Genomic DNA, 13,636 nt, shown 5'->3' with positions numbered 1-13,636 from the left:
TTCCATATGTGTTCCTATTCACTTAATGATGACTGCCCTTTCTTCACCTCCATGATTTACCAAGCTGGATGCTTGGACTTTTTTCATCCTTTTCTATAGCTTAAGCTTTTAACTTTCAGCTCCCCTCACATCTTTAAATTAACCTGTATCTTAACTCAAAGACCTCGGCACTGAAAATGTAGTTTTACAAGTAAAACCACCAGGACAACCTCTTACCCTCTCAATACATCCCAATGCTTCTGTTGTCCAGCTCTAGCTCTTAATCTCCGTGACTTTGTTGGGAGCTGTTGGGAGCACCCTAAACCCTCCTCCATATTTCACCAGGGTGCTGGGTACAATATAGCAGATAAGAATAGAGCCTCTGTAAAGCCAGAGAGATAGAAAGCAGATTAATGATTTCTGGGTGGTTGGAGGGAGGGGTCGGGGGAGGAGAGTGGAGGTGGCTGCTTAAGCATAGAGGATTTGTGTGTGGGCTGATGAAAATGTTCTCTAGATAGTGGTATTGGTCACTCAACATTATGAATACACTAAATGCCGCTGAATTGTGCACTTTAAAATGGTTAAAATGGTGGATTTAATGTTACGTGGATTTTACCACTACTGAAAAAAGAAGAATAGAGCCTCTGGATTCTGAAAGTGTTAGACATCAGTCCAAAAGAGATAAAATTATCAACATCCGTTGAATCATAGAAAAAGCAAGAGATTTCCAGAAAAACTTCTGCTTTATTGACTATGCCAAAGACTTTGACGGTGTGGATCACAACAAGCTAAGGGAAATTCTTAAAGAGATGGGAATACCAGACCACCTGAACTGCCTCCTAAGAAGTCTGTATTCAGGTCAAGAAGGAACAGTTAGAACTGGACATGTAACAACAGACTGATTCCAAATTGGGGAAGGAGTACATCGAGGCTGTATATTGTTACCCTGCTTATTTAACTTATATGCAGAGTACATCATGTGAAATGTTTTGCTCTATGAAGCACAAACTGGCTTCAAGATTGCCGGGAAAAATGTCAATAACCTCAGATATGCAGATGATACTACGTTAATGGCAAAAAGCAAAGAGGAACTAATGAGCCTCCTGTTGAAGGTGAAACAGGAGAGTGAAAAAGCTGGCTTAAAACTCAGCATTCAAAAAACGAAGATCATGGCATCTGGTCCCATCACTTAATGGCAAATAGATGGGGAAACAATGGAAACAGTGAGAGACTTTATTTTCTTGGGCTCCGAAATCACTGCAGATGGTGACTGCAGCTATGAAATTGAAAAACACTTGCTCATTGAAAGAAAGCCCATAAGAACTGACTCATTAGGAAAGACCTTGATGCTGGGAAAGATTGAAGGCAGGAGGAGACGGGGACAACAGGATGAGATGGTTGGATGGTATCACCTACTCGTTGGACATGAGTTTGAGCAAGCTCCAGGAGTTGGTGATGGACAGGGAAGCCTGGCGTGCTGCAGTCCATGGGGTTGCAAAGAGTCAGTCACGACTGAGCGACTGAATTGAACTCTGAGATGTCAGTCCCAACTCCACTCCTCGTGGACTTTGTCACTCTGAGCAGATAGTATAACCATGTATAAGTCTCAGTTTCTTGAGCTGCAGAATGGAATGAATAATTCCATCTTCCACCTGAAGATTAAATGAGATGATGTATGTGTAGCACTGAAGTACTTGTTACAAACATCTTTCTTTGTCACTCAGTAAAGGGGAGTGATGGGGAACCTCCTCCTGTGCTAAGAGAGATTGTCTCCAGGCCACAGATTTCACAGTTGGAAGGAGTCAAAGTCACACACTTGGGGTCTTTCTGGTCCCTGCAGCCTCACTTGATGTGTCTATTTTGACCTGGAAGCAGAATTGAATCACTTAATTATTTTAATTATTATTCTTTTTTGTAAGCAACCAACTGTACCAATTTTTGTAGAGACTGGAAGGTGTTTATAGGAAGGGGTGACACTACACAACAGGAGGCTGGGCTATGGTGCTCCTTTCTCTCTTCTCTGATCTTTCCCCCTTTTCCTTTTGAAACCTTTCCTGTCTCTTACAACCCATGCTCTATTTATCCTTTCTACTATCTAGAGTAACACCCCCCTTTCTCTGAAACTTTATGTTCTTAAGCTCCACTTTTATTCCAAGAACTTCTCAAAACATTTTCCCAATCAGAACGAATCTCCTTGAGAGTTCTGAGAGATGGTGTTTTCAACCACCAAACAGAATTTAAATGAGACTAGGCCTTTCATCGGAGAAGGCAATGGCAAGCCACGCCAGTACTCTTGCCTGGAAAATCCCACGGACAGAGGAGCCTGGTGGGCTACAGTCCATGGGGTCGCTACTAGTCGGACAAGACTGAGTGACTTCACTTTCACTTTTCACTTTCACACATTGGAGAAGGAAATGGCAACCCACTCCAGTGTTCTTGCCTGGAGAATACCAGGGATGGCGGAGCCTGGTGGGCTGCCGTCTATGGGGTCACACAGAGTCGGACACGACTGAAGCGACTTAGCAGCAGCAGCAGCAGCAGGCCTTTCACTGAGCTCTTTGGCACGTTTAGTTTACACTCAACCAGCACTGAGTCTTGGGTGAGGAATTAGTGTTGCCTGGTATGCCCTATGACTTCCCAGGTGGCTCAGTGGTAAATCTCCTTCCAATGCAGGAGATGCAGATTCAGTTCCTGAGTCAGGAAGATCCCCTGGAGAAGGAAATGACAACCCACTCCAGTATTCTTCCCTGGGAAATCCCATGGACAGAGGAGCCTGGTGGGCTACAGTCCATGGGGTTGCAGAGTTGGACATGACTTAGCGACTGAGCATGCATGGTACTCCCTAGCAGGTGGACTGCCATAAACGCAGAATTAAGACAGTTTTTTCTAAGACTATCCTATATCCAATATTCCCTAAGTACAAAGGATGTCAATAGTCTGTATGTGCCCCATTCCCCTGACAAATGTAGCCAATGTCAGGGCATGAGGATTGTTCTCTGGATGGAAGACTATATTTCAACCCATACTGGCCCTCAGGTTGGCCTCTTTGAGCAGTGAACAACCCCTTCAACTGTTCCTGGCAGCCGTGTACATAGGTACATGTTGTTAAGGTAAAACTTGACCAACAACCCCATATTCTGTCTTTATAGTGATTAACTGAATTATTGATTAAAGGAATCAATAAATCAAAGCAGTGTTTGGGATACAAATAGCACCTCCAGAAGCAAATGTGTTTAATCTACAAACTACTCAGAGAGATCATCTAAAAGTGATTACATTTTTAAGGTCTTGCTATTATTCACTACATTAAAAGTTATTGTTCAAATAAATTGCTCAGCTAGGAAAAAACAAGTTTTACCTTCTGTTCTAATTGGTGGGTGATATGTGAAACCTGTGCCGTGGCCTCCATTAAGGTACCAGATGTATTTGGCTGAGGAGAGATTTGTTGAATAGCTTCAACCTTTAAATGCAGAGTATAAATGGATGGTGACATCATTATATCTTGACAAATAGAAATTATATCATGTCCCTTTTTTCCCTTTCATTACCAAGGATGATTTATTTCAGTGGCTTTCAATTCATAAACCTATGGATTGTCTGTAAAGTTGAAAACCTTTTTAAATTTGTAACATGCACTATAAATGGTTAATAACATTCGTGAGCCACACTCTATAATGTTGTTGGAACTGTTTTCTCAGTAAAGCTGTATCATAAACAGGTGCTGGAAATTTACAGCAAGCAAATTTGTGAGCCTCATATGCCTGGTCTTATTTCCCAACCAACCATAATACTAAGTTATTATAAATGACATGACATGTGACCCTGTTACATTTCATCTTCATCAAATACCGAATGATGCAGGAAGGTCTCAGCTTGAAAAGTTAAAGTCAATAGAATTGTTTGTATCATGAAAAATAAGTGGAGGTTCTCCCGTAACCTTTATTCTCCCAGTGAATCCTATGTTTGTTGCTCTGCTTGATACCTTTTAGTTTACACTCCCTGTAACACCTGGGGATTTCCATGAATTTTTCTGTTATTACCCAAGATTACATATGCCCCTTCAATTCACCAAGGCCTGTGAATTTGAGAGCCTGGAGGGAGGGGTGTGCAACTGCTTGGATAATCTCTATCTTGGTCTAGATTACAATTACAAATACATCTTGGACACTCAAGGGAAGAGATGTGAATGAATTGGAAAATAAACAAGATCAATTTGTTTATCTGAGACCCAAATCAGGAACTAAATGGTTTTATGAAGAGAGACGTGTATGGGTGTGTGTAAAATGGGTGGAGTGTGTGGGCATGGAGGGGGAGAAGGGAGGGAGAAATATGAAGAATAAATTAGAGGCAATATAAGTAAAGACAAGACTGGAGGATGACATTCTTACCATGAAGTCTTTTTTTTTGGTTTTGGCTGCATGATTTTTTTTATTGGAGTATAATTGCTTTACAATGTTGTGTTTCTGCTATACAACAAAGAGAATCAGCTGTATGTATACATATATCTCCTGATCTCGAGCCTCCCTTCCACCACCTGCCCGCTCCACTGCTCCACCGCATCCCACCCCTCTAGGTCATCACAGAGCACCAAGCTGGGTTCCCCATGCTATACAGCAGCTTCCCACTAGCTAGATGTTTTACACATTCCCCAGTGACTCAGCAATAAAGAATCTGCCTGCCAATGCAAGAGATGCGCTTTCAATCCCTGGGTTGGGAAATCCCCTGGAGAAAGAAATAGTGACCCACTCCAGTATACTTGCCTGGGAAATCCCATGGACAGAGGAGCCTTGTGGGCTACAGCCCGTGGGGTTGCAAACACGACTTAGCAATTAAATAGCAAGTGTATATATTTATCAATCCTATTCTCTCAATTTATCCAACCCTCTGCTTCCCACATCCCCACCTCGTGTACATAACTCTCTTCTCTGAGTCTATGTCTCTATTCCTGCCTTGCAAATATGTTCATCTGTACCAGTTTTCTAGATTCCATGTATTGTCTTTTGTGTTGTTTTTGTTTTTCAATCCCTAAGTTGTGTCCACCTCTTTGTGACCCTATGAACTGCAGCATGCCAGGCTTCCCTGTCCTTCACTGCCTCCCTGAGTTTACTCAAACTCATGTCCATTGAGTCACTGATGTCATCCAACCATCTCATCCTCTGTCACTCCCTTCTCCTCCTAACCTCATTCTTTCCCAGCATCAGGGTCTTTTCCAATGAGTCAGCTCTTTGCATCAGGTGGCTAAAGTATTGGAGCTTCAGCTTCAGCATCAGTCCTTCTGATGAGTATTCGGGGTTGATTTCCTTTAGGATGGACTGGTTTGATCTCCTTGCAGTCCAAGGGACTCTCAAGAGTCTTCTCCAGCACCACACTTCGAAAGCATCAATTCTTCGGCATTCAGCCTTCTTTATGGTCCAACTCTCACCTTTTGTGTTGAAGATGGAGGAAATTAGAATACGACCAGCAACTCTGGGAAACAGATGAGGAAGGAGATACACTGGGAACAGTGAAGAGAGTGTAAGTAGTAAGGAGCACACTTGGTCCATCCTATTGGCTATACATGGACGGAGAAGCCTGGTAGGCTACAGTCCACGGGGTCACAAAGAGTCGGACACGACTGAGTGACGGAACGGAACGGAACGGATACAGGGGAAAGGTCTTCATGAGGCTCAGGTGCTCAAAGGAAGATGAGCCTGGGAAGCTGTGAGCTCCCTGGAGCAGCGATCGAAGGCTGTACAGAGCTTTGGTTCAGTTAAATGTAATTTAGGGTTGTGATGGAGGCTGAGGCCAAAGGAGTCTGTGGCAGGACAGCGTTGGTGCTGCCACGTCCACACTGTCACTTGTTTCTAAATGGCCTGTTGGAAAGCCCTCGACAAGAGGGACAAATCTCCTCATGCAGTGAATAGCCCAATAGTTGTCATGAAGTAGACACGATTATGTTGTAAGTAGACGCCTGTGAGCTAACTTGTTGTGCTGCTGACATCCTCCTGGGAAGCTGCCCAAACCTTGCTGACACAAGGCCGTTCCTAACAAGGATGTTGTCAGCCTCCATATTTCCTGTGTCTTATATCACAAGCTGATGTTTCTAGGGGGGGAAAGCCTGTTTAATTAGCACTAGTGCTCTTTGGCATTTATAGCACGCATTTTATTTTTAAGAATTTACAATCCTATACTCTCCTTGTCCCCCATCCGTGTGCCCTCCCTCCCTGCCCCTGCCCACATGTCTCAGGCTGCAACACTGTTTTTACTCTTTATGGCATCTTTCACATGGGTTCAGCACTGATTTGATGACAGCATCCAGTTTTTGACTCTAAAATTGAAAAGGAACTCAGACAGGGTCCAGGAGAGCAACACAGATACTATCAGAAGGTTATAAAACAGGACCAGGGAGAAAAGGTTAAAGAAACTGAGATTATTTAGCTTTGGAAAGAGAATGATGATGGGTGACTTAATAGTGTTCAAAAGAGTCTGTAAGTGCTGTATTCTGGGAGGCTATTTTTTAAAAAGTCAAAACCCTCACACACTCACTTGATCCATGATCTCTTAGATTTTTTTCTTACAGGGAGTGATTCTGGGTATTTTTCTATTATTTCTTCATTTATTTGGGAGGTTGGAAGGGTGGGAAATAAAGAGGAGGAGATTAAGGGAAGGCAGTTCTCTTCTGGATTCTTGAATCCTTGGGAACAGACCTTAAGTAGCAGGACAAGAAAAAGAATATTTATGTGGAGTTGGGGTTTGGCTTATAGGGATTTCTGGGTCCTCTAAATAAATTCACTTAATTTTGTTACTGCTTCCCTAAAACTGCAGCTGCTTGCTTAAAAGCAGAGTTCCACACCCAGTCCTCTACTTTTTCCACCTGTGACAGTGAGAATGGTTAGGTCAGGAGGGACCAGGCATTCTGGCCTCTTCCTTTCAGCAGCATCCAGGTAAAAAACATCATGGAGTTTGTCCTCAAATTCCCAGAGAATTTTTTTGCAAAGGCTGGTCGAATTGAATTAAATATTAAACTTTTCAATTTTTAAGGAAGTCACTAAACGTTAAAACAGGAGTAATTTCCAAATTCAAGGTCTTGATTCTCTTAAGTGGGTTGAAAGTAAGGCGACGGAAAACTATTTGAAATATATAATTCTGAGTCCTAGATTGGAACAGTACGTTTTGAGCTTTATCGTGTCAATGTATGGCAAAACCAACCAACATATTAATGTAAGGTAATTTGCCTCCAATAAAATAAATTAAAAAATAAATTAAAAAAGGAGAAAAAAAAACATTTGAAAAAAAAAAAATAAAAACCAATTTTACTTTATAAAAAAGAAAAGAAAAAGACTGTAGATTGCAAACATCCAGAAAATGAGAGGGGCTTTTTTTCTATGTGAGTAATTCCCAAGGAATAAAAGTGATAAAGTTAGTGGCTCAGTTGTGTCTGACTCTTTTGACCCCATGGACTGTAGCCCACCACGTTCCTCTGTCCATGGAATTCTCCAGGCTAGAATATTGGAGTAGGGTACCATTCTCTTCTCCAGGGATCTTCCTGACCCAGGGATCAAACCTGGCTCTCCTGCATTGCAGGAGGATTTTTACCATCTGAGCCACTAGGGAAGCCCACAGAAGTGATACTGTCAAGTTAATTTTTATGTAACTCAGTCTCCAATAATGAAGTGTAAAAGTGAAGTAATTATTTGACCAGGGCTACCTGGTGTTATGGATTGAATTGCATCCCTTCAAAAAATGCTGAAATTCTAATCCCTAGTCCCTATGAATGTGATCTTGTTTGGGCTTGGGATCTTTACACTGGATCAAGTTAAAATGAGGCCATGAGGGCGACCCCTATTCTAATATGACTATGTCTTTATAAAAAGGGGAAACTTGGACACAGAGACAAAGACACAGGGGAAGTGCCATGTGAAGCCTGGACTTACCCTGACACAAACCAAGGCACACCAAAGATTTCAGGCAAAGCACCAGAAGCCAGGGGAGATGCATGGAACCAATTCTCCCTCATAGCCTTCAGAAAAAAACAGCTCTGCTGACACCTTGGTTTTGGTCTTCTGGCCTCCAAGACTGAGAGAATACATTTCTATTGTTGAAACCAACTTGAATGTGGCATTTGTTATGACAGACACAGGAAATCAACACATCTGGATCATTGAATCAATCTTGACCTTCTTCAGCAAATAGAACCCTGACAATAGATATGAACATTCAGAAAATTAAGATCATGGCATCTGGTTCCATCACTTCATGGCAAATAGATGGGGAAATATTGGAAACAGTGAGAGACTTTATTTTCAGTTCAGTTCAGTTCAGTTGCTGAGTCGTGTCCAACTCTTTGCGACCCCATGAATCACAGCACGCCAGGCCTCCCTGTCCATCACCAACTCCCAAAGTTCACTCAAACTCATGTCCATCGAATCGGTGATGCCATCCAGCCATCTCATTCTCTGTCGTCCCCTTCTCCTCCTGCCCCCAATTCCTCCCAGCATCAGAGTCTTTTCCAGTGAGTCAACTCTTCGCATGAGGTGACCAAAGTGTTGGAGTTTCAGCTTCAGCATCAGTCCTTCCAATGAACACCCAGGAATGATCTCCTTTAGAATAGACTTTATTTTGGGGAGCTCTAAAATCACTGCAGATGGTGACTGCAGCCATGAAATTAAAAGACGCTTGCTCCTTGGAAGAAAAGCTGTGACAAACCTAGATAGCATATTAAAAAGCAGAGACGTTACTTTGCCAACAAAAGCCTATCTAGTCAAAGCTATGGTTTTTTTCAGTAGTCACGTGTGGATGTGAGAGTTGGATCATAAAGAAAGCTGAGTGCTGAAGAAATGATGTTTTTGAACTGTGGTGTTGGAGAAGACTCTTGAGAGTCCCTTGGACTGCAAGGAAATCCAACCAGTGTATCCTAAAGGAAATCAGTCCTGAATATTCATTGGAAGGACTGATGCTGAAGCTGAAACTCTAATACTTTGGCCACCTGATGTGAAAAACTGACTCATTTGAAAAGACCCTGATGCTGGGAAAGATTGAGGGCAGGAGGAGAAAGGGATGACAGAGGATGAGATGGTTGGATGGCATCACCAACTTGATGGACATGAATTTGAGTAAGCTCTGGGAGTTGGTGAAGGACAGGGAAGCCTGGCATGCTACAGTCCATGGGGTCACAAAGAGTCGAACATTACTAAACGACTGAACTCAACTGAAGGGTTTCATGTTCTCCAAGTTTCAGAGGTTTGCAGCACATATCAAACAGAATTCCTTCCCTTAACTTTTCCCACCCTTCATCCCATACTGAATCATAGTTTCAGGGCTGGATATTTGTTTACCTAAAGTCCTAGATAGCCATAGATTTTATTTTCCAAATGCTTTTTCAAACTTCTCTTTGCTATCTCCATATTTCAGAATAGCTATCAATATAATCATTGATGCAATGTATTAGTTCAGTGTTCCAGCCTCCAGATGTCTGTTTGGGGATGGGTTTGCATCTGCAGTCCATGAGGTTGCAAAGAGTCGGACATGACTGAGCGACTGAACTGAACTGAACTTGCATCTGTTAGAGATGAAATAACTGTCATCATTGCTTTTCCTCTTGAAAAATTACTTAGGGGCAAACAAATAATTTTCCTTGTCTCCTGATGCATTTCAAACAAAGTCATCCTTTTATTCTATCAACAGCAAAAACCAAGCATTTGTCAAAATCTGGAGTTAGGCAAAGGGCTGGTGACAATAAGGGAAACATGTAAGCGCATTGCCTTTCAACCTTTTGTATTTATATACAATTATTTTTTGTTTTCCTGTAGACTGGCCAGGGACAAAATGTTGAAGCAAAGTTTATCTTCATTCTCCAGGCGTCACCTCTTTACTACCATATCGAGACACTGCATTTATGCCTGTGCAGGCAGCCAGATATTGTTATCACCAATATTTGGGCCATCACAATTTGAACTCATTACTGCAGGAGTTTAGTGGCTTGCCAGCTGGAGGCCTGAGAGCCATCTGTAGCCTTCCTTCCTGCCATTTGAACACATTATGCAAACCCTTCCCAGTTGTGGGCAGCCTGAGCACAGCAAAAATACTCATCCTCTTAAGAAAGCCCATGAAGAATTACACTCAAGAGGCTGTATCAGGCCAGGTGGCCACCTCAGAGAAGTTGGCCACTGCCCACATTAGCTACTTTTGTGGGGCAGACTGCAGGTCACCTGTCTCCTCAGCATGACCCTACCCTTTGCCCAGTACAGTCTATCAACTGGTATTTGGAAGGCCTATGGGCTTAAGACCAGGGCACTTTCTGAACAAGTCTAGACACATTGGTTTTCCTGCTTCAATGTTCACTCATGCCTGAGAGGAACTACCAGGTGGCAGTCATCACTGACTTTACTCCCTTTGCCTGCCCAGGACCCCACATCTGTAAAAGGACAGATGTTTACTGCCTGGTTTTGTCGTTCTGTTTTGGGAAACCTGGCCTAATTTAAAGCACAACTCACATGTGCTGATGAGGCTAGCAAAGATAGCTACTTACTTAGCTAATTATATATTCTTTCCTCTTCCTTACCCACAGCTCCCATTTTAGCTCAGGGCAGCGATAGGCCCACTTAAAACTCCTTTGGATCAAGGAATGGTCCTTTGGATCTAGAAGTGCTGTAATTATGACCAATGAAATGAAAGCAAAATCCTACTGTGAGGACTCTGTGAAAGCTATTGCTTTTTTGTTAAAAAGGCATAGTCTCAGTTGGCACTCACTTGTTTTTCCTCCCTTTTCCCTTCTTCCTGCTAAGTTTGCAGATGTATTTTCTAGAGCAATGCTGTGTAACAAAACATCCTCTGATGAGGGAAATGTGCTATATCTGCACTGGCCAATATAGTAACCATCTGCCCCTTGTGACAATTAAACATGTGAAATGTAGCTAGTGTAACTGAGGAACTGAATTTTCAATTTAATTTAAATGGAAATAACCACATGTGACTGGCTGCTTCATATAGTGGGGTAGGAAAGTGTAGCATCAATTTTTCAAGCAAGGATGACAGCAACCCTCTTAAGGGTGGCAGCCTGGAAAGGGAAGAGGAGCCCTTGCACAGGTCCCCAAGTCAGCATGGCAGCTGTGCAACCCAAAACTGCTTGTTATGTGAGATAAACAGACCCTGATTCAATTAAGTCACTGATGCTGGGTTTCTGTTAGATGCAGTTTTACGTGATCATAACAGGTGCTCTGACCGAAATGTTCAGATACTCAAGTGTAACCTCTGGCAGAACCAGCTCTTGAAACAAGTTGAATGACATAATAATGACCCTATGTAACTATGATGCTTTCTCTTGGTGGGGCATCTGGCATTTCAATGAAGTCTCTCTCCCCTAATCTACATTTTGGATTTGCATTTCTAAGTGCTTTTAACCACATACGTATGGTCCTTGTACTCAAAGCATGGCGGCTTATCACGTGGGCACTAGAATCAGGTTCCTTGGTTTTGCACCCTGGCACCACACTTACTGTATAGCCTTGAGGAGGCTACATCACTTTTAGGTGCTTTGGTTTCCTCAGCTGTAAAATGGGGCTAATCATATGTTCACCTTTTAGAGTTATCGTAAAGATGAAAATGAGGCAATGCAAGGTACAGTGACTGGCACAATGTAAGCCCCTCATGAATGTTAGCTGCTATTATTGTTATTATTTCCTAGCTTGTGGTCAGAATTGCTACTTACTTAAAGCATGGCATTTAAAACTGTATTCCCTTGAAGAGCAAAATAATTAGTACCAGAACCCTGATCTCTTAACTCCCAGATCAACCATTTCCCCCCTGTCACAGCATTTCCATTGGACACTTTGGGAACATGGCACCATAAAATCTACATTCTTTCTATCCTATGACTGTTCATTACCTGAAGAATTCACCTATCTCCAGAATTTTTTGTATTATATAGGGGCTAATGTAAATAACAGCCCCTATTATTCATGATCTTTAGCTTTCCTGTTGCCAAAATATGTCCATGGAAAGAGAACAGAGGCTTCAAAAACAGTTTGAATCCTAACTACCGATAATAGCTTTTGTGACCTTGTGCAAACTAATTTCTCTGCACCTGCTTTTCCTCCTCTCTAATGTAAGAGTAATAGGATGGTTGTGAGGGTTAGGTTGAGTGAAATATCATGTATAAGGCAACTATCATGGTGGGAAGTTATAAATGTTAACTCTCCTTTTGTGAAGCCCTCTTCTTTCTTAAAAGTTTTATTATTTATTTATTTAACCTGTCTAGTGCTATTGTTTGCTTTATAAATTTATAAGAGGAAAGAAAGCATTGCTTTGTCATCAACAAATAATAAGAATCCTAATCAAACCAGTAAAAGAGTGACAACCACATAAGCTGATATTTTTTTAATAGATCTGTGAACTGCTGCTAATCAACACACTTCTGGCCTTCTGATTGTCACAGCCAATTCAGTTTCTCTCTCTGTTATTAGACAGAAGATGGGGAAACATCATGTCCCAGATGACTTCAAGGTCAACATGAAGTTGGATGCAGTCCCGGGAGAAGATCTGATTAAGGTTCTGGAGGATATGAGGCAGGAATATGAGTTTATAACAGAGAAGAAGCATCCAGACTTGACTGCTTGGTTGAAAGAGCAGGTAAAAGAAAGATGCCTAAACTTCTCAAAAGTTCCATTTCCAAAGGGTCCCAACGTCAATGCCTCTGCTCTTGGTTTGGTCTCACAGTTGGCTGCTATAGCCCAGAAGGTGGCAGGTCCAACAGCTGTACTGAGAAGCCAAAATGATGTCCATGAGCCAAATGGCACTTTCCAGACCCTAAAGACTGGCCTTCAGGCACAGTGCAACAGGGTGACTCTGATCTGGGAAAATCAGGTACTGCCTCCTCCAGAAACCTGTGGAGCCTTCTTCTTGACAGCTTTTCCTAAGAAAGAAAACATCTTAATATCTTAAGAGCAGTTATTTCTGGCTGAGGTAGAATAGCTGGATTCTAACCATCTCAAAGATTTAGGGGTTATAGCTATTATCATGTAATCATAGGCTCAGAAAAGGCTTGAGAGATCTTCCAGTTGAGACCTTCTGTATCACTGAGAAAACCTTGACCCACAGAGGTCGGGGACTCTGAATCTGAAAGCTCTAAAAGACTGTGTAGTCACTTTATTTCAACTTATCTAAACATTTCTGTAGAACATCCCCAGGGAAGTACTGCCTTATCAAATTCTCACTTTAGGAGATTTTGTCTTTTCAAAAAGACTTTTCCCTACTCCATGGATGTGAGTGTTGACTAAACATGAGAGTCAAGAGTTTTTCAGCAGTGGGGATCATCTTTTGAGAACACTTTTAAGAACCAAAGAGAATCAGAGGAAGTGGCTGGGAGAGGTTCTGCCTAGTGTAAAGAGAACTGTCTGGTATCAAGTCTCTTTGGGTCAAGTCTGTCTGGAAGACTTGGGATCCAGTTGTAGTACTGCCACTCAATTGGAGTGTGACCTTCGGTAAGGAGATTAAAATTTCCCCTTCCTGTGTTCTTCATCTCAAAATGGGGGCTCTAATACCCACTTTCAAGCAAAGATGTGTTGATCAGATGAGATCATGTACCTGGAAGCATTTTGTAAAGTGTAGATTGCTCTGGTGAAATAGAGGATCATCACATTTTCTAGCAGGTATGAATGAAATCTCGCCAGTAGATTTAGAT

The sequence above is a fragment of the Moschus berezovskii genome, chromosome 3 (assembly GCF_049115385.1).
Source record: "Moschus berezovskii isolate FMDL1 chromosome 3, NW_MosBer_1.0, whole genome shotgun sequence".
Lineage (NCBI taxonomy): Eukaryota > Metazoa > Chordata > Mammalia > Artiodactyla > Moschidae > Moschus > Moschus berezovskii.
The sequence above is the reverse complement of the archived record's forward strand: the minus strand, read 5'-3'. Positions refer to the sequence as shown.